Here is a 21993-nt window from a genome sequence, read left to right as displayed (position 1 = left end):
TTGGTCAATGATCTAGGGTTTCCAAGCAGCCAGAGAGGAAAGTAATTTGGAAACTTGGTGATAAATAAGGAGGTTATTTCAGGGCTTGACACCTAGGCAACTGCAGTCACTAACAATGAAGCAATAAAAATTGGGATGTGTCAGAAATAAAGGAGCACGCAGAATCAGAGAATCATATTGTACAGAAGAAGCCCTTCAGCTCATCAAGTCTGTTCTGCCAAAAATACACTATTGCCGACATAAGCCCCACTTTCCTGCAGTAAACTCATAGCTTTGAATGTTATGACACTTCAAGCATCATTGAAATATTTTTCAAAGGTTGTGAGGTTATCTGCTTCAACTATCCTCCCAGACAATACATTTCAGACATGCACCACCCTCTGAGTGAAAAAGCTTTTCCTTCAATCCCCTCTAAACCCCCTGCCTTTTACTTTAAATCTGTGCCCTTTTGTTTCTTGATTCTTTAACTAAGAGGAAGCAGCTGCCTACCCCATCCCTGTCTATGTTCCTCATAATCCCATACAGCTCTATCATGTCCCCCCCCACTTAAAGTTCTTTGCTTCGAAGAAAACAACCCTGAGATTATCCACCCCATTTTCATCTGCATCATTTGTGAATATCAGAAACAATAAAGGACCCAGCACTGATCCCTGTGGCATATCAAGCACACCAAGCTCCAGCCATATTGTCTTCTATCATGACTCTATGTCTCTCGCCACTAAGCAAATTTTGGATCCAACTTGCTGCATAATCCTGGACCCCATGAGCTTTACCTTCTTTCACAACTTCCCATGTGGGACCTTGTGAAATCCACATAAACTATATCAACTGATTTATCCTCATCGACATATTTGGTCACCTCCTCAAAAAGCTCAAACAGATTTGTTAGGCATGACCTCCCTCTGACAAAGCCAACCTGACTATCCCTGATAAAACATTGCCTCTCCAAATGGGCATTAATTTTCTACTTCAGCATGTTCTCCAATAATTTCCCCACAACTAATATGAGACTCGCTGGTCTATAATTCCCTGGTGTATCACTACTACCCTTCTTGTAAAGTGAAACCACATTATCCATCTTCCAGTCCTCTGGCATCACCGCTCTGACCAGAGGCGATATTAAAAATTTGGGTCAGTGCACCTGTGATTTCCTCTTTCATCTCCCATAGCAGCCTGGGATACAATTCATTGGTACTTGGGGATTTGGCCATTTTTAACCCTACCAAAACCTCCAATACCATCTTGCTTTTTATATCAAACTGTTCAGCAACTTCACAGTCTGTCTTTTTGAATTCTGTACTTGCATCCTCCTTCTCCCGAGGAACGATAGATGTAAAGTGCTCATTCAATACTCGATCAATGCCCTCCACTGTAGTACTGGATGGGATTATAAGGCTATGGAAGGACGCAGCATTTGAAATAAAAGAATAAGAATTTTAAAAGCAAAGCTATTTGGCAATCAATTCAGGTAACCGAGTACAGACAAGATCGCAAAATGAACACGGTGTGGGTTAAGACATGAGCAGCAGTTCAGGATTACCCCAAGTTATAGAGGCTGTAATGTGCGATACTGGCTAGAAGTATATTCCAATTGTCACATCTGGAGGTAACAAGTTAAGCTTTTTCTTAGAGCAAATGTAAAGTCAGTGGAGTGGTGGACAGTGTGGAAGAATGTTGCAGGTTGCAGGGAGACTTGGATAAACTGAAGAATTGGGCCGAAAGGTGGCAAATGGAGTTTAATACAGATAAATGTGAGGTGATTCACTTTGGGAGGAATAACAGGAAGGCAGAATACTGGATCAAAGGAAAGAGTCTTGGTAGTGTAGATGTGCAGAGGGATCTTGGTGTCCATGTACATAGATCCCTGAAAGTTGCCACCCAGGTTGATAGTGCTTTTAAGAAGGCTTACGGTGTTTTAGGTTTTATTGGTGGAGGGATTGAGTTCTGGAGCCGTGATGTCATGATGCAATTGTACAAAACGCTAGAGCGACCTCATTTGGAATATTGCGTGCAGTTCTGGTCGCCCCACTACAGGAAAGATGTGGAAGCATTGGAAAAGGTGCAGAGGAGATTTACCAGGATGTTACCTGGAGCGCAGGCCCTATGAAGAAAGGCTGAGGGACTTGGGTCTGTTCTCATTGGAGAGAAGGAGGCTAAGAGGGGATTTAATAGAAACATACAAGATGATCAGAGGATTAGATAGGGTGGACAGTGAGAGTCTTTTTCCGAGGATGATAACTTCAGCTTGTACAAGGGGGCATAGCTACAAATTGAGGGGTGATAGATTTAAGACAGATGTCAGAGGCAGGTTCTTTACTCAGAGAGTGGTAAGGGTGTGGAAGACCCTGCCTGCCAATGTAGTTAACTCAGCCACATTAGGGGCATTTAAACAGTCCTTGGATAAGCATATGGATAATGATGGGATAGTGTTGGGGAAGGGGCTTAGATTAGTTCAGAGGTCGGCGCAACATTGAGGGCCAAAGGGCCTGTTCTGCGCTGTATTGTTCTATGTTCTAAATGCTCCATCACAGAGACAGTTTTATGGAGGTGAAAGTAGATGATCTTAATGACAGCACAAATATTAACGCTAGGTAGTGGTGAGAAACTCACATGGAGCATAAACAGTGGTACAGATGTAGAACATAGAACAGTACAGCACAGAACAGGCCCTTCAGCCCACAATGTTGTGCCGACCATTGATCCTCATGTATGCACCCTCAAATTTCTGTGACCATATCCATGTCCAGCAGTCTCTTAAATGACCCCAATGACCTTGCTTCCACAACTGCTGCTGGCAACGCATTCTATGCTCTCACAACTCTCTGCGTAAAGAACCTGCCTCTGACATCCCCTCTATACTTTCCACCAACCAGCTTAAAACTATGACCCCTCGTGCTAGCCATTTCTGCCCTGGGAAATAGTCTCTGGCTATCAACTCTATCTATGCCTCTCATTATCTTGTATACCTCAGTTAGGTCCCCTCTCCTCCTCCTTTTCTCCAATGAAAAGAGACCGAGCTCAGTCAACCTCTCTTCATAAGATAAGCCCTCCAGTCCAGGCAGCATCCTGGTAAACCTCCTCAGAACCCTCTCCAAAGCATCCACATCTTTCCTATAATAGGGCGCCCAGAACTGGACGCAGTTGGGTCAAATGTTCTGCTTCCTCACTGTGGATATTTTGTAATTTTGTGTGAGGTTAGTCCCAAATGCACCAAAGGGAAGCAGCTACAAAAATAACTTATAGATCTAAAATACAGAACCTCAGAATTCAACACAGGGTCAGGTTTCTGCATCAACAGCTATAATAGCATAACTCAATAAAATGCATCCAAATTTGCAACTGGTATTTCCATAGCAATCTTGACTTTAATTGCGAAAGATATTAACTGGGATTTGAAGACAAAAAGGAATAAGGGGCACGGTGAAATGTTAACTGAATTAAGGAAATTGTGAGCACTTTTTTAACATCTCATGAATGAAGCTTCTGCATACTGCTCGAATTACACAACTCCAATTTACATCGGCAGCTAATCATTCACAAGATCGAAAACACTGGGGTTGAGGTCAAGGTCTCAGTGTGAGCGATGGCAGTGCGTTAGGGGGATTCTTGTGTCTACCACTTCGTGGGAATTATGCTGGCAACATCACCGAACTTTGGACAATTCCTTCTTAGTATCGTAGCATATTTTTCCAGAGTGCTCCCCGGACGACGGAATTTGCCCAAGAGGTCGGCGTTCAAATTCCCGGGGCAAATCCGGCGGAATTGAGTCGAGAATTCCGTCACTCATTGTCAGCGAGGGATGGGGGGTGGTGGCGGTGGGTGATCTGCTTGCGGAGGGGGGGAAGCACAAAGTGCTGGAGAGTCTCAGCAGCATCTGTGGAGAAACGACAGTTAACATTTCGAATCCAGTGACGCTTTGTCGAGCTGGGAAAGAGCGGTATTTATACTGATGGGATGGGGGGAGGTGTTGTGGGGCTGGAAATTGCATTTGTTTGGCTTTATTGCTCTTGGCTGAACGGTGCATCTGCAGGTTTTTCTTTCAAAACCCCAGCAACCACAGTTGAAGTCACAGTGTGGAGCTGGAGGAACACAGCAGGTCAGGCATCATCAGAGGGGGCAGGAGAGTACGACGTTTCGGGTCGGAACCCTCATTCAGAAATCTGTGCGACTCCACCATCTGCAGTTCTCACTGTCTCTGAAAGGCTCCAGCCACGCCGTGCACCAGCTCGTCCCCGGGTGGGAGGTGCTTCAGGCACTTGTCAGAGACGGAACCGCTCTTTTCCTATTGGCCGAGACGATCAGATTGATACATCTACTACCCAATAGTAAAGAAGTATTCCGCGCAGGGTGTGCGCCGCCAGCTCCAATCAGAAGCCGACGCCGGTCGAGGGGGGGCGGGGGCCGCGAAGTCAGGTGATCGGGTCACGTGAGCAGAGACGGTGTGTTGGTGCTTCTGTGCTATTAGTAATTAATTTGAGGTTAACGTGCCTTTAAACTAATATCTTATTTGTGGCTGAGAGCAGGATTTGCCGGTGAAACTCAACTGGTCTGGCAGCATCTGTGGGAAGAAAGCGGAGCTAACGTTTCGGGTCCGGTGACTATCTATCAGGACCTTTTTTTGTAGTAGCGAAGGTGATATTTGTTGCTGAAGATGAATTCAGGTTGAGCGGATAGTTGGAGATATAGGGTAAGAGAGGTAAGCAGCGTTCATAATGTCCTCTATGTACCAGAGAAAATCGTGGGGTAAGGCCCGTTTGGAGAGTTCTGCAAATTCCACAAGGAGACAGGCATAACTGTGCGTGTTCCCATGGCCACACCTTTTGACCCGAAGAAAGTGAGAAAAGTTACAGGAGAAGTTACTCAAAGCGAGGACGACCGCAGCCAGTCGTAGGAGGGTGGTGGCGTATGGGGGCGATTCAGACTGCCTTTTCGCCAGCAGTTTCTGTTTCACATCTCCATCTACAGTTCTTCTTTTTGTCTTTATCCTCGGTTACTGGTTGCTCAATGTTGGGTGAAAATTGTATCAGAGATAGTGGGAACTGCAGGTGCTGGAAAATCCGAGATAACAAAGTGTGGAGTTGGATGAACACAGCAGGCCAAGCAGCATCTTAGGAGCACAAAAGCTGATGTTTTGGCCCTAGACTCTTTTCTGATGAAGAGTCTAGGCCTGAAACGTCAGCTTTTGTGCTCCTAAGATGCTGTTTGGCCTGCTGTGTTCATCCAGATCCACGCTTTTGTTATCTGTGTTGGCAGAACTTTGCTTTAAACTTGGGGGGGGGGAGAAAGAGGTGCTGTGAGGTCAACATGACTTTTAAACCCAGCTACCTGGTGACCTGGAACAGAATCAGTCTTTAGCTGGAAGTTAGAGTTGGGGCAGACTGGGAGAAAGAAGTAAGTGTATAGTGGGTGACTCGGTGGTGGTTTAGGGGGTGGGTGTGTATTGGTAGACTGCAGAGGATCGGAGTGAGTGTGTAGGATCAGAGAAGGAGCTGGGAGCACCTTCCAAACCTAAGACATGTGACCTAGAAGACATAAAGCAGATATGTGAAAATTCCCCACCTGTAAGGTTCTCATTAAGCATCTCACTATCCCAACTCTAAATATATCCCCATTCTTTCATGTCCTCTGGGTCAAAATCCTGGAATGCACTTTCAGCATCTATGGGTATATCTGTGCTATACTGACCCATAGCAGTTTGAGAAGATGGCTGACCAACACTTTTAGGACACTTGAGGATCAGCAAATACATACTGGCTCAGCTAGCAAAGTCCTCATCCCTTGAATGAATGGAAAAAAATACTCAGCCACTGCCCCTGTAGTATTCCATAACAACTATTACAGATTTGGGAGCTGTGACCCTCAGAATGTCTTCACTGACCTCACTTGTGAATGTGATCCGTCTTTTGGTGAGCTCTGTTGTAAAGTAATACAATACTATATTATGAAAATGCATGTCCATCTATTAAAGGCCCTTAAGTTCCTACAATACGAGTAGTGATAAACTGCGATTGTTAGCTTGAAGATTTATCTGCATGGTCATGCTGCGTAGTACCATGCATTTTGTGTCTGTATATCTCCCAGTTTCAAAGTGAAAAGTATTGTTCATGAACACAAAGTCGACCTTAAGCCTGGATTGTATATGCAGTTCTCATTAACCACTGATTCATTAGCTGTGGATTCTTGATCTCGTAAGGCCGGCCTCGGGCACTTTTTCGTTTTCCTGTTTACCTATTTCCTTCATGGTATATAGTGGTATCCAGGTTGTTTTTATGGCAATCAGTGCCTGTCCCTATCCTCTGAGGATATCATGAATGAACATTGGGTGAGGACATGGTGCACGTGATCAAAGACCCTGCCGATCCTCATTTGAGGTATGGTCATGAGCAATAATGACTTGCTGGTGCTGTTATAAGACCCACAGCTATTTATACGCAACTTTTCCCTCAGGAAGGGAGACAGTTTGTTTTTCTATTCTTTTTGTGGTGTGAGGGCGTTGCTGGCTGGCCGGCATTTCTTGCCTGTCCGTGGTTGGCGTTGAGAAGGTGATGGTGAGTTGCTGCCTTGAATCGCTGCATTCGTCCTGCCCCATTGAAGTAAAGAGAAATTCCCTTGGCATTATTTGAAGGACTGGCTGAAATTATGTCCAACAAATTTCTCCCCTCTCCAATATAGAATATTAGTGACCAAAATTTCGAAACGCATTATCTGCTGCCTTCCTGCCATTTTTGGCAAACTGCTGAGTGCTTGTTCGCTATGACAAATTCCCACATTACATTAACAGACTTTTTCAGATGTGAAATGCTTTAGCACGTGAAAGTTAATTTCTTAAATTAAGAATATTGCTAAAACTCCAGTCATTTTATCCTGTAATCTTACTGTTGCTTGTGTATGTGCATTCCATACTTTAATTGATATATTCAATCCTTGGATAATCATACAGACTTGCCCTCCTTTCAGGGGAAACTTAGTATGGAGAATCGAATAGTTCTCTCATTTCAAATGCTCAGCTCCAACATAGTGCTAAACGGAACTAACTGGAGGTGCTGGAAATTTGAAGCACAAACCCACACAGAAAATGCAGTGATACATAAGTTCAGTAAACTTGTGTGTGCAGAATAGATGAGTTACAGGTTCAGGTATAGACCCTTCTGAACTGGTAATACTTATGATTGATTTCTTTCAAGGATAAGGTGGGTAGATGCAGATGCATACTCTTGTCCACAGACTTGCCATGGATTTGGCCTGAGAGGCCCACTGTCCAAAACTTGACCTTTTCTAAATGATACATGGGGGCCCTTCTCTTATGTGAGCCTGTATCTTTGTGAGTTGGATTGAGACATCCTAAGCAGATTTAATTGTGTCCATGCTGTCAAAAGACTTGCATCCGTTTGTCTGAACGCAGTTCATTCAGAGGTGAAAGATAAGGCGTGTTGTATCTGTCTGCAACAACTTCTTTTTCAGCCTCTCATAATCTTATTATTTTGTTGTATATGTTGATGTCATCTGGATTCACTTCTGTATTAAAGCAGTCTTGGTCAGCAAGTGAGAGTGAGATTATATCAGTATGGAAAAAAAAACTGACAATGCAAAGCAAAGTGGAAATCCAGGCTGTAAGGTGATTTATAAAAGTATTGAAGGTTTCAAAGTAAGTGGTGAACGTGCAATAATTGTGGAAACGAGACTTGCAAAAGGTATTTTAGCTGTTAAAAGGTTTTTATAAACATATTAAAAACTGGTAAAATGGATCTGGGCCCATAACAATCTGCACATTGATTAGTCATGGATAATAAGAAACTGGCAGATTTATTTCATCTTTTCACATTTAAAGATGAAGAAGTTTCTTTGACAGTATATTTTTAGATCTTGGAAGAGGAAGAATTTGGTACATTTTATTATGGGAAAAATACGATAACGGTGAAAAAGACAAGATTGACAAATTCCACCCTATGGTAATTAGATAAAGAAGGAAATTGAAGATGCATTGATCTTTTTCCAGTTTATTCTATATTCAGGAGTTCATGTTTGGACTATAAAATTTCAAATGTCACTCCATTCTTCAAGGTAGTAGAAACAGGGTCATAAACAGTTCAAAATGAATTGCTTTAAAGTTCCTGTGATTTATCAAAGTTCACCAGCTTGCTCTGTTTTCCTTTTCCTCCATCTCCTCTTTCTATCTGTCTCTGTCACTTTTTTTGTCTCCCTCCCAAACATTTGCCTTGAGTAAAATCTGGAATTCTTAATTTGAAGGCTACAACCTTGCTTTGCTGCTTGTGAACAAAATTAGTTTGGGGAGCAAGTTACATTTTCCTGTTTGGTCAGCTTCTTTTAGTAGACAATTATGTTGTCCATTAAAGTAGGGACATAAAATATCAAGTCTGTCTTGTGAGGACTACTATGTTCTTTTATTTTTCGGTCTTTTTAATCGTAGACTGAAAAGGGAAAAGGACTGTTTTTAAAAACCATCAGTTGTGGAAGGATTGCAGCACTTTTTTAAAGCGGGTGTTCTCAAACTGCTGGTATGGCAGAGATACAGTAGCATAGTTTGCACCCAGCAGCTCAAGACCTTTGCAGAGCTGAAAATGTTTGTTATTATTTATATATTGTTGCTTAGTGCATTGTATATGTATTTGTTGCATTGTTTCACTTGTGTGTAACACTTAGTTCAGTTCCTTTCACTATTTAGTTAAGCTGCATTGGTCCCACTGAGATTAGCAGTGTTTTTTTATGTTAAGCAAAAATAACTTCCTCAAAAGCAGAACAGCAACTAACATTATTAGAACAAGCTTTGCTTGACATTTCCAGGACACCTACGGATTGTGAAACTGACCTATGTAAAAGTTTTCATAGTATTAATAAGTTCCTCTTGTATTGTGGTTTAGAATTTTGCACAAGAATACTGTACTTATTTTTCATATCAAGTGGCATTCTTGGAAAGATACTACTTGTTTCTTTCCCAGTAGAAATAGCTGCACAGCGTTTAATACCACGTTCTTGCTAACTAGTAACTATTAAATATGCTTAATATCTCTTGGTTTTTGCAGCTTACTATCCAAACTTTATTTGGATACATTATATTCCAGCTATAGTAGTAGCTGAAACTCGAGCATTGGTCTTTTTTATAGTTAACCACTGGTTACACCTTAGCAATCTATAAATCTTTTCTCTTTTTAAAGAAAACAGAAAAGAACTGCAGGCGGTGGAAGTCAGAAACAAATACAAATTGCTCAGCAGGTCTGGCAACATCTGTGGAGAGAAAGCAGAGTTAAAATTTTGGGTCGAGTGACCATTTGTCAGAACCGATTTGTAGCTGGGTAAAGGTTGGAATTTTTAGCATCATAGAATACCTACACTATTAATGGAATCCATTCGGCCCATCAAGTCTGCACCACCCCTCTGACTGTACCATACAGAACCTCCCACCCAGTGCTCGGAAACCTGCACTTATTATAGTTAATCCATCTCACCTGCATATACTTGGACACTGGAGGGCAGTTTAGCGGCCAATCCACCTAATCTGCATATCTTTTGACTGGCCGGAAACTGGAGTATCCAGTAGAAACCCATATAGACACAGGGAGAATGTGCAAACTCTATACAGTCACCTAAGGCTGGCATCATACCTGGGTCCCTGGCTGTGTGTGGCAGCAGTGCTAACCACTGTGCTACTCATATGTGCTGAAGATGGAATGGGGTGGGGGTCAGAGTAAATGATAGGTGAAGATGGAGCCGAGAGAGAAAAAGCTTATTGGGCAGATAAAGGAATGGATAGAGGTCAGCCTGGGATCATCAATAGGTACTAATGGGACCACTAGTACCTGACAATGGATTGATTGTGGTGGCAGCCCATGTGATGACAAAGTCTGGCGTGTGGTGGTTGGGGTAAGGACATGGGAAAAGTTACTCAGGCCTGAAAAATATTGATCTGGATATTGAGTCTTGATGGCTGCAGAGGCCGAAAATGAAAATTAGATGCTGTTCTTCAAGCTTGCGTTGAGCACTGCTGAAGCACTGCAGCAAGCCTGCGATAGAGATGTTGGCCCGGGAATGCAGCGATATGTCAAAGTGGTAGGCAGCAGGAGGCTCAGGGTTATCTTTGTGGACAGAAAAGATGAGTGAAATGAATATGTAATGAAAAGTGTGATTTGTGTAAATTGGGTTCTGGTTTGTAGGGCTCTGACATCAGTATTGAGGAAGGTGGAGGTGATGCAAACATAGAAAATGTTGGAGAAACAGCAGGCCTGGCAGCATCTGTGGCGAGAAAAACACAGTTAACATTTTAAGTCCAGTTTGATGCTTGGACTCAAATTGTTAACTCCGTTTCTGTCTCCACAAATGCTGCCAAACCTGCCTGCTTCCTTCTATGATGAAGTGTGAAGCTGGATGAACACAGCAGGCCAAGCAGCATCTCAGGAGCACAAAAGCTGACGTTTCGGGCCTAGACCGTCCTTCAGAGAGGAAGATGGGGAGAGGGTTCTGGAATAAATAGAGAGAGAGGGGGAGGCGGACCGTAGGCGGAGAGAAGAGTATAGGTGGGGAGGTAGGGAGGGGATAGGTCAGTCCAGGGAAGACGGACAGGTCAAGGAGGTGGGATGAGGTTAGTAGGTAGGAAATGGAGGTGCGGCTTGAGGTGAGAGGAAGAACAGGTTAGGGAGGTGGAGACAGGCTGGGCTGGTTTTGGGATGCACTGGGGGGAGGGCACAAACTGGGCTGGCTTTGGGATGCGGTGGGGGAAGGGGAGATTTTGAAGCTTGTGAAGTCCACGTTGATACCATTGGGCTGCAGGGTTCCCAAGCGGAATATGAGTTGCTGTTCCTGCAACCTTCGGGTGGCATCATTGTGGCAGTGCAGGAGGCCCATGATGGACATGTCGTCTAAAGAATGGGAGGGGGAATGGATTTGGTTTGCGACTGGGAGGTGCAGTTGTTTATTGCGAAGCATGCGGAGGTGTTCTGCAAAGCGGTCCCCAAGCCTCCGCTTGGTTTCCCCAATGTAGAGGAAGCCACAATGGATACAGTATACCACATTAGTAGATGTGCAGGTGATCATCTTCTTAATATGTACAGTCATCTTGGGGCCTGGGATGAGGGTGAGGGCGGAGGTGCGAGGGCAAGGATAGCACTTCCTGCGGTTGCAGGGGAAGGTGCCGGGTGTGGTGGGGTTGGAGGGCAGTGTGGAGCGAACAAGGGAGTCACGGAGAGAGTGGTCTCTCCGGAAGGAAGACAAGGGTGGGGATGGAAAAATGTCTTGGGTGGTGGTGTCGGATTGTAGATGGCAGAAGTGTATGAGGATGATGCGTTGTATGCGGAGGTTGGTGGGGTGGTGTGTGAGAACGAGGGGGATCCTCTTGGGGCGGTTGTGGCGGGGGCAGGGTGTGAGGGATGTGTTGCGGGAAATGCGGGAGACGCGGTCAAGGGCGTTCTCGACCACTGCAGGGGGGATGTTGTTGTCCTTGAAGAACGTGGACATCTGGGATGTGCTGGAGTGGAATGCCTCATCCTGGGAGCAGATGCGGTGGAGGCGGAGAAATTGGGAATAGGGGATGGAATTTTTGCAGGAGGCTGGGTGGAAGGAGGTGTATTCTAGGTAGCTGTGGGAGTTGGTGGGCTTGAAATGGACATCAGTTTCTAGCTGGTTACCTGAGATGGAGACTGAGGGGTCCAGGAAGGTGCGGGATGTGTTGGAGATGGCCCAGGTGAACTTGAGGTTGGGGTACTTCACCAACACCTTCCACCCCAACCTTAAGTTTACCTGGGCCATCTCCAACACATCCCTCACCTTCCTGGATCCCTCAGTCTCCCTCTCAGGTTGGTATCAATGTGGACTTCACAAGCTTCAAAATCTCCCCTTCCCCCAGCGCATCCCAAAACCAGCCCAGCCTGTCTCCGCCTCCCTAACCTGTTCTTCCTCTCAACCATCCCTTCCTCCCACCTCAAGCCGCACCTCCATTTCCTACCTACTAACCTCATCCCACCTCCTTGACCTGTCTGTCTGTCTTCCCTGGACTGACCTATCCCCTCCCTACCTCCCCACCTATACTCTCCTCTCCACTTACCTTCTTTTCTCTCCACCATCGGTCTGCCTCCCCCTCTCTCCCTATTTATTCCAGAACCCTCTCCCCATCCCTCTCTCTGAAGGGTCTAGGCCCAAAACATCAGCGCTTGTGCTCCTGAGATGCTGCTTGGCCTGCTGTGTTCATCCAGCTTCACACTTTATTATCTTGGATTCTCCAGCATCTGCAGTTCCCATTATCTCTGCTTCCTTTTATGTTTGTTCTGGACTTGCAGCCTCTGCAAAATTTTATTTTTATTTAGATGCTATGAGGTTGGAATGATCTGTACCTGAACTATGCTGGACCAGGGTTGTAGCAAACTGTCTGGGGAAGTAGAGAGGACTTTAAACCAAGTAACGGGGAGGTGCAAGGCATCAACCTTGGGTAGTGCCATTGAATGTCAGGTGGAGATAGCTATTGCCTAGCACTTTAGTGACGCAAATGTTATTTGCCACCTGTCAGCCCAAACGTGAAGCAGTCCATGTCCAAATGCAGCAAATCTGGTTATTACAAATATGACAAGACAACTAAAGGTTCTGTGGCTATCTATAGAATTCATAACAAAGCAAATGAATTAATAGCACAAATTGAAATAAATGAATATGATCTGATACCCATTACGGGGACATGGTTGCATGAGGAAATGGATCAGTTTTTTGAATATTCAGAAAGAACAAAAAACCAAAAGAACTAAGAAAATTACAGCACAGGAACAGGCCCTTTGGCCCTCCAAGCCTGCACCGATCAAGATCCTCTGTCTAATCTGTCATCTATTTTCTAAGGGTCTGTGACCATTTGCTCCCTGCCCATCCATGTACATGTCCAGATATATCTTAAAAGACGCTATCATGTCTGCGTTTACCACCTCCGCTGGCAGCGTGTTCCAGGCGTCCACCACCCTCTGTGCAAAGAACTTTCCACGCATATCTCCCTTAAACTTTCCTCCTCTCGCTTTGAACTCATGACCCCTAGTAATTGAGTCCCCCACTCTGGGGGGGGAAAAAGTTTCTTGCCATGCACCCTGTCTACACCCCTAATGATTTTGTAGACCTCAATCAGGTCCGACCTCAATCTCCGCCTTTCTAGTGAAATAATCCTAATCTACTCGACCTCTCTTCATAGCTAGCACCTTACATACCAGGCAACATCCTGGTGAACCTTCTCTGCACCCTCTCCAAAGCGTCCACATCCTTTTGGTAATGTGGCGACCAGAACTGTACACAGTACTCCAAATGTGGCCTAGCCAAAGTCTTATACAACGGTAACATGACCTGCCAACTCGTACTCAATACCCCGTCCGATGAAGGAAAGCATGCCGTATGCCGCCTTGACCACCCTATTGACCTGCGTTGCCACCTTCAGGGAACAATGGACCTAAACATCCATATCTCTCTGTTCATCAATTTTCCCTAGGACTTTTCCATTTACTGTATAGTTCGCCCTTGAATTAAATCTTCCAAAATGCATCACCTTGCATTTGCACAGATTGAACTTTATCTGCCCAACTCTCCAGTCTATCTAGATTCTTCTGTAATCTCTGACAGTCCCCTTCACTATCTGCTACTCCACCAATCTTAGTGTCATCTGCAAACTTGCTGATCAGACCACGTATACCTTCCTCCAAATCATTTACGTATATCACAAACAACAGTGGTCCCAGTACAGATCCCTGTGGAACACCACTAGTCACAGGTCTCCAATTTGAGAAACCCCCTTCCACTACTACTCTCTCTCCTGTTGCCTAGCCAGTTTTTTAATCCATCTAGCTTGCACACTCTGGACCCCATGTGACTTCACTTTCTCCATCAGCCTGCCATGGGGAACTTTATCAAACGCCTTACTGAAGTCCATGTACATGACATCTACAGCCTTTCCCTCATCAATCAACTTTGTCATGTTCTCAAAGAATTCTATGACCTTCCCTGCACAAAATCATGTTGCCCATCACTGATAAGCCCATTTTCTTCCAAATGGGAATAGATCCTATCCCTCAGCTACCCTTCTTAAACAAGAGGACAACAGTAGCAAGTCTCCAGTCCTCTGGGATCTCACCTGTGTCTAAGGATGCTGCAAAGATATCTGTTCAGGCCCCGGCTATTTCCTCTCTTGCTTCCCTCAATAACCTACGATAGATCCCATCCGGACCAGGGGACTTGTCTACCTTAATGTCTTTTAGGATACCCAACATTTCCTCCTTCCTTATGTCAGCTTGTCGTAGAGTAAGCAAACATCTATCCCTAACCTCAACATCTGTCATGTCCCTCTCCTTGGTGAATACCGATGTAAAGTACTCGTTAAGAATGTCACCCATTTTCTCTGACTCAGTGCATAACTTTCCTTCTTTGTCCTTAAGTGGGCCAATCCTTTCTCTAGTTACCCTCTTGCTCTTTATATATGAATAAAAGGCTTTGGGATTTTCCTGAACCGTGTTTGCCAGCAATATTTCATGTCCTCTCTTAACCTCTTGTTTCAGATTCGCTCTACATTCCCCATATTCTTCCAAAGCTTCGTCTGTCTTCAGTCACCTAGACCTCATGTATGCTTCCTTTTTCCTCTTGGCTAGTCTCTCAATTTCACCTGTCATCCATGGTTCCCTAATCTTGCCTTTTCTATTCCTCATTTTCACAGGTGCATGTCTCTCCTGCACATTAATCAACCTCTCTTTTAAAAGCCTTCCACATATCAAATGTGGATTTACTTTCAAACAGTTTCTCCTAATCTACATTCCCCAGATCCTGCCGAATCTTGGTATAGTTGGCCTTCCCCCAGTTTAGAACGCTTCCTTTAGGACCACTCCCATCCTTGTCCATGAGTACTGTAAAACTTACGGAATTGTGGTCACTATTTCCAAAGTAGTCCCCTACTGTAATTTCAAACACCTGGCCGGGTTCATTCCCCAACACCAGGTCCAATATGGCCCCTTCCCGAGTTGGACTACATACATACTTTTCTAGAAAACCCTCCTGGGGACACCTTACAAATTCTGCTCCATCTTGACCCCTAACACTGAGTGAATCCTGATCAATGTTGGGAAAATTAAAATCTCCCATCACCACCACCCTGTTTCTCCTACACCTTTCCATTATCTGTTTACGCATTAGTACCCCTATCTCACGCTCGCTGTTGGGAGGCCTGTAGTACAGCCCCAACATTGTTACTGCACCCTTCCTATTCTACGCATATTGCCTCACTGCTTGAGTCCTCCATAGTTCCATTCTTCAGTACAGCTGTGATATCGTCTTTGATCAGTACTGCAACTCGTCCATCCCTTTTACCTCCCTCTCTATCCCGCCTGAAGCAGCAATATCCTGACACAACTAGTTGCCAATTATGCCCTTCCCTCAACCAAGTCTCAGTAATAGCAATAACATCATACTTCCAGGTACCGATCCAAGCCCTAAGCTCATCTGCCTTATCTACTACACTTCTCGCATTAAAACAAATGCATCTTAGACCACCTGTCCCTTTGTGTTCATCATCTGCTCCCCAACTACTATTCCCTTTAGTCACACTGACTCCATTATCTAGCTCCCTACAGGCTTTCGTTACTGCTTTTTTGTCCAATATTTGGTTCCCATCCCCCTGCCACATTAGTTTAAACCCTCCCCCACAGCGTTAGCAAAAGCACCCCCAAGGACATTGATTCCAGTCCGGCCCAGGTGTAGACCATCCAATTTGTAATAGTCCCCCCTTCCCCAGAACCGGTTCCAATGTCCCAAAAATCTGAACCCCTCCCTTCCTGCCACATATCCATCCTCTCAAGCCACATATCCATCCTGGCTATTCTTTCATTTCTGCACTGACTAGCACGTGGCACTGGTAGCAATCCTGAGATTACTACCTTTGAGGCCCTACTTTTTAACTTGGCTCCTAACTCCCTAAATTCTGCTTGCAGGACCTCATCCCGTTTTCTACCTATATCATTGGTGCCTATATGCACCACGACAACTGGCTGTTCACCCTCCCCCTTCAGAATGTTCTGCAGCCAATCTGAGACACCCCTGACCCGTGCACCTGGGAGGCAACATACCATTCAGGAGCCTCGTTTTCAACTGCAGAACCATCTATCTACTCCCCTCACAATTCAATCCCCAATGACTATTGCCCTTGCACCATTTTTCCTGCCCCTCTGTACATCAGAGCCAGCCATGGTGCCATGAACCTGGCTACTGTTGCCTTCCCCTGGTGAGCCATCTCCCCCAACAGTATCCAAAACGGAATACCTGTTTTGGAGGGAGATGACCGCAGGGCACACCTGCACTGCCTTCCTGATCTTCCCCTGCATTTTTGTCACCCGTTCCCTTTCTCCCTCAGCAATCCTAATCTGCAGTGTGACCAACTTGCTAAAAATGCTATCCATGACCCCCTCAGCATCATGTATGCTCCACAGTGAGTCCATCTGCAGCTCCAGAGCAGACATGCGGTCTAACAAGAGCTGCAGCTGGTCACATTTGCTGCACGTGAAGGAGTCTGGGACATCAGCCGTGTCCCTGATCTGCCACATTGAGCAAGAGGAGCACAACATGAGTGTGAGATCTTACCTTCCCGGCAGCCTCCTGGTGCTCTCTCTGTCTCTCTCTCTCTCGCTGACCTCCCGAAAATGAAGGACAAGAAGCTAGGTTAGCTTGGAGTAGGAGCACTGTTCAAGATGGATGGAATTGCTGCAATACTTAGTGAAGACCTTGATTTAGAAGATCAGGATGTAGAATTAGTTTTGCTGGAGTGAGGAATAGTAAGTACAAGACATTAGTGTAGTCACAATGTAAGATCAATTACACAAACATTTGAGGCTTACAAAAGAAGAAAATTGATAATTGTGGATGATATTAATCTATACATGACCAGGAAATATCGGACTGGTGGTACGAACCTGAGTGGAGAGTTTGTAAAATCTTTTCGAAATAATTTATTGCACCTGAGTGACTGTGAATGCTGAGCTGGCTGAAATGAACTTGGGTATTAGGCTAGGGGATTGATCAATAGAAACACAATGGCAAACATTTAAGGGAATATTTCTAAATGCTCAACAAGTATGCTTCTGCTATAAAGAAAAAAAATGAAGGGGAAGACCTACCAGCTGTGGAAAACTGGAGAATTTAAGGAAAGTTTCAAACTTGAGGACAAAGTCTATTGTCGCACTCAAATCAGTAGCAAATCAGTTTCATATGCTGAATATGAAGAATAGCAGGAAACGGCTAGAAAATGAATCAGGAGAAAGAAAGAATAGTATGTGAGGAAGCTAGATAAAAATGTAAAAACAGGTAACAAGTTTCAATAGGTATTTAAAAATGAAATAGCTAAGTAGTGAGTGTTTCTCTAGAAAGTGAGAATGGAGAGTTAATAGTAGATACTGAAAACAAACAAAATATTTGTTCATTTGTTTTACCATTTCCTTATTACCTACTCAATGAAACTTGTTTGAATGTTTGCTTGTTGCCAAATACTCCCTGACCCATCAAGCACATCAGTTATATCCCTTGCTAATTGTTACAATTGACGCTACGTTTATGTGATATTCATAGAAACTTATGCAATGGAATAAGTAGAAATTGAATTTCAGTATTTCAATGACTTGAAAACTAGCCTTGACACCTTTTGGCTATACTTGTTCAGCTTGTGCAACTATGTATCATAGGAGATTTGTACTATATGAAGTCGCTCGAGGAGAACTAGATTTATTTAGCAAGAGTTGTTGGGCAGTATTTCAAGGAAAGTGTAACTACTATTTGGAAATATCTTGGGAGTGGACAGTGTGAGATCAACTGTGGTTTCTATGATGAAATGAACTGAAAATACACTCATGATTCTATTTTTATCATCTGTATGAACCTTTGAACTTGTATTGTGCAGTGAGTTTTCCTACCCCTGGACCAGGACGCCCAGGTTCAAGTGCCACCTGACCCAAAGGTGTATAATAACATCTCTGGATAATTTAATTAGAAAAATAGATGAACTTTTTTATATCTTTAAACTAATGCAAGGTGGTTTGCACCTAGTCAGTAGTTTATAAAGATATCTTGAGGTATTACAGCATTATAAAAACATCGAATCAAGCTTAAGGTTGTTCATTTTGCTCTAAGGTTGGTGGGATGGGAAGAGGAGTATGGGTGGTGAGTTTGTTTTTATTTTAGATAGGATGCAGGTATCACTGTCCCGTCAAAAAATTGTTACCTGCTCCTAACTCTCAATGAACTGATAGTTTGCTAGACCATTTCAGAGGGCATTTGACAATCAACCATATTGCTGTGCACCTGGAGTCACATGTAGGCTAGCCCAGGTCAGGATGTCAGAAAATCCTTCCCTAAAGTGAAGAAAGCTGATGGTTGTCATGATTACTATTACTGTGAATAGCTTTTGAATCTCACCTTCCATTCTAGATTTTTTTAAAAATTTATTTTAAATTCTACTGTTGCCATTATGGGATTTGAACCTGTGCCGTTAGAGCTTTAGCTTCCTTTAGATTATTAATCTATTGACATTACTACCACACACTGCCTTTAAATGTGTGCTAATTCGGCTCAATTTGGCTTCAGAAGGATAAGTGGTGATAAAGGATTGCAAGTTGGTTTATTCTTTCACGGTCTGAGTCCTTAGGTAGCTGAAATAGTTATCTTCATACGGGAACAGAATCAAACTGTTGCAATTGCTGGAAATATGGAGTGAAACCAGAAATTTCTGGAATTAATACCAGGCAGCATCTGTGGAGACAAACACAAATGATTCAGCCTGATGATCTTTTTATTCAGGCCAGCTTAGTTTACACAAGTGATTTATGGCTCTAATATTGCACATATTCCAATTCTTTTATACAAATAATCTTTGTCACTTTTTGGCCTATTGATTTAACATATTTGAATGTCTTGAATATCTGGTGGCTCATCCTGGTTGGATAAACAATGGGAAGCTTACCAATTTGTGGTAATATGTTACATAGTTATATTCAGCTTACCTCCAACAATACACTTAATGCAGAAACATATTTTGTGTTGTTAATCTGTAATATTTTCTGGAGTTAACAAAGTGGAATGTATTCCTGTATATCTCAAGTTTGGATATCATATCAAATGAAAAGTCATACTTTTGTGAATTAATCAGTACATTGTTCCTAAGTATTCTCAGTAGGTATATTTCTTAGAACCAGGAAGGAGTTTTAAATCTCCATTTATTCAAGTTTGTCATGCTCCTACAAAATGTTTTTAAGAGAATGGATGGGACCATTTGCACTCTTAAAATATTTCTTAGCATGTGCTCATGAATCTAGGAAAGTGTTTCATCTCCATTGATCAAGGCTTCCTGAATCACTGTGGAATGAATGAATATACATCTGACAGAGGAAATATAATTTGCAGAAGTGTGTAATGTTTCAACTTATGGAGAATGAGGAGAGGCGGTACAGAATGAAGAATAGAATTCTAAAGGGGTTGCAGAAACAAAACAGAGCAGATATATTGTGGACAGGTGGCCTAGTGGCTTTTATTGCTGGTCTGTTTAATCCAGAGACCTGGATAACACTGTGGAAACCCGGTTTGAATCCTGCTATAGCAGATGGTGGAATTTGAATGCAATAAAATATCTGGAATTAAGAATCTAATGATTACCATGAACGCACTGCCGATTGTCAGAAAACACCCATCTGGTTTACTGATGTCCTTTAGGGAAGTAAACGGCCATCCTTACCTGGTCTGGCCTACGTGTGCCTCCAGATCCAGACCTACAGCAATGTGGTTGACTCTGATCTGCCCTTCCCCGGGTAATTAGGGATGGACAATAAATGCTGCATAGCTGGCAACGTCCACATCCCATTAATGAATAAAGAAAATAAATAGCAATTGAGAAAATGGTTTTAAAAGGATATGGGATCCTGGACTTTGTAAATGGCAGCATTGTTTGCAAAAGCATAGAAGTTATGATGTACCTTTGATTAAAATAATGTTTGGCCTGAAATTGAATATTGTATCCAATTTGGGGCATTACACTTTAAGAAGAAATGAAGGCTTTGACAGAGTGTGTAACAAAGGCTTGAGTGTTGTTCTTGGGAGGTGGGACCAAGGCACTTGGGCAGAATAGATGAGGAGAAATTATTCCTATTGTTGGAATGGTCAAGAATGACACGACACGACAGGACAGGACAGGACAATCAGCCTCAAATGATTAGCAGAAACATCAAACTGGACCTGAGGGAAAAGTCTTTTCAATGCAGAAAGTGGTTAGAACCTGGAATGCCCTGCTGAGGGAAGGTGATGGAGGCAAATTCAATGTTGGCTTTCAAAAGGTAATTAAAGAAAGTATGTTGCAAGACTGCAGAGAAAGGGGAGGCATATTGTGCTAAATCGCTGCAACAGCAGAGTCAACCAACCAAGTGATTACATGCACTGAAACCATCAGGATTCCATGAATTAGTTTGCCTTTTAATTGTTTAACAATTATAACCGTCACTCTTCAAATGATCAAAAAATTTTCAGATACTGTTTAATCTCCTAGATTTATTCTAGCTTTCTGCAAGTTATTAATCACTATATTCTATAAATTTCTTTCTAAGATGTACCTTTGCCGTCTGCTCTGTCTTTACTATTTGAGGAACATAGTTGTCCCAATGCATGTAAGTCTGAATTCTAAAACTTGTGCAATGGTGATTCAAGAAAATTTTTAAGTAAAAATTGCACTTCATTATTTTCACATCAGATTTGAGAGTTTGTATTAGTTACTTTAGCAATAGATAGGGATGTTTATAGTGATGGTAGGGTTTAGACTTTTGTACTCGAACCGCGGAGCTGTACAGCATAGAAACAGACCCTTTGCTTCTCTCAGGCAGGCTGACCAGATATCCAAAATTAATCTAGTCCCATTTGCCACTATGTAGCCCATAACCCTCTCAACCCTTGCTATTCACATACCCATCCAGATGCCTTTTAAATGTTGTAATTGTACCAGCCTCCTCCACTTCCTCGGGCAGTTCATTCCATACAGACCACCCTCTGTGAAAAAGCTGCCCCTTAGGTCCCTTTTAAATCTTTCGTCTCTCACCTCATACGTTTATATGCCGTCTAGTTTTGGACTCCCCTCCCATGGGTAAGAGACTTTGGCAATTCATCCTATTCATGCCCCTCATGATTTTATACACCTCTATAAGGTCACTGCTCAACCTCCAATGGTCCAGGGAAAATAGCCGCAGTCTATCCAGCCTCTCCTATAATTCAAAGACTAAACCTGGCAACATCCTTGTAAATCTTTTCTGCACCCTTTCAAGTTTAACAACATCCTTCCTATAGCAGGGAGACCAGAATTGAGCACACTATTCCAAAAGTGGCTTAACCAATGTCCTGTACAGCTGCAACATGGAATGTATTTGGCTGTCTGATCAGTACAGACCAGTTGGACCAAAGAATCTGATTCTGCGCTGTATATCTCTGTGATCTCATGCCACAGGCTTCCAGTCTAAAAAACGACCCTCCACCATCACCTTCTGTTTCCTATCTTCAAACAAATTTTGTATTCAAATGGTTAGCTCTCCCTGGATATCATATGATCTAACCTTGCCAACCAGTCCAGCATGCAGACCCTTGTCAAAAGCCTTGCTGAAGTCCATATAGACAACATCCACTGCTCTGCCTTCAACAATTTTCTCTGTCACGTCAAACGAATCAATCAACTTAGTGAAACACAGTTTCCCCCACACAAAGCCATGTTCGTTATCCCTAATCAGTACTTGCCTTTCCAAATGTAAATCCTGTCTTTCAATACCCTCCAACAACTTAACCAACACCGAAGTCAGGCTCACCAGTCTGTGGTTCCCTGTCCTTTCTTTGCCGCTGTTCTTAAATAAAGGCACCACATTAGTCACCCTCCAGTCTGCCAGCACCTAACCCATGGCTATCGATGATACAAATATCTCGGCAAGGGACCCAGCAGTCACTTCCCTAGTTTCCCACAAAGTTCTGGGATAC

At 43.4% G+C, this 21993-nt stretch overlaps 1 protein-coding gene across 5 annotated transcripts in view; it reads left to right on the top strand.

Moving 5' to 3' along the window:
* Positions 1 to 4389: 4389 nt before the first annotated feature.
* Positions 4390 to 21993, top strand: part of cln8 (CLN8 transmembrane ER and ERGIC protein) — a 39455-nt gene continuing 21851 nt past the window's right edge. For 2 of the 5 annotated variants that reach the window (XM_048531040.2, XM_048531041.2), the window contains exon 1: positions 4426 to 4696. The gene's annotated coding sequence lies outside the window, so the exon portion shown is untranslated. Of the gene's footprint in view, positions 4697 to 5303; positions 5907 to 21993 lie in introns of those variants that run through there. The other 3 variants (XM_048531045.2, XM_048531042.2, XM_048531043.2) reach the window with 2 other exon arrangements.

This window comes from Stegostoma tigrinum, chromosome 4 (assembly GCF_030684315.1).
Source record: "Stegostoma tigrinum isolate sSteTig4 chromosome 4, sSteTig4.hap1, whole genome shotgun sequence".
Lineage (NCBI taxonomy): Eukaryota > Metazoa > Chordata > Chondrichthyes > Orectolobiformes > Stegostomatidae > Stegostoma > Stegostoma tigrinum.
This window is presented reverse-complemented; position numbering and strand designations above follow the sequence as displayed.